The following is a 352-nucleotide window of genomic DNA, read 5'->3' on the forward strand; positions in this document are numbered from 1 at the left end:
CCCCTCCCCTCCCCCGCCGGCCCGCCCCGGCCCGCGCCCCGGGGACTCCCACCCGCCCGGCGGCGAAAGAGGGCTTTCTCTGCGCCCCCGGCCCAGAAAACGACAGCCCGCGGCCGCACCAAGGGGTGACTTGTGGGGTCCCCAAGCCATCCCAAGTCATCGGAGGGGTCATAGTGAAGTTTGATGTGGCCACTCCAGGTTTTCTCCAGTGAGAGAATCTTAGGAACCAGGATTTTAGATCTTTCCCGTGGGGCGGGGGGCGGGGGAGGTGTCGGCATGCTCGCCAGGCTTCAGGACCCGTCCCTTCGCGCCTCCCCTTCCACCCCAGGGCCCCAGGGCCCCAGTCTTTGTT

This window comes from Pteropus vampyrus, unplaced genomic scaffold (genome assembly GCF_000151845.1).
Source record: "Pteropus vampyrus isolate Shadow unplaced genomic scaffold, Pvam_2.0 Scaffold430, whole genome shotgun sequence".
In the NCBI taxonomy this organism is placed as follows: Eukaryota; Metazoa; Chordata; class Mammalia; order Chiroptera; family Pteropodidae; genus Pteropus; species Pteropus vampyrus.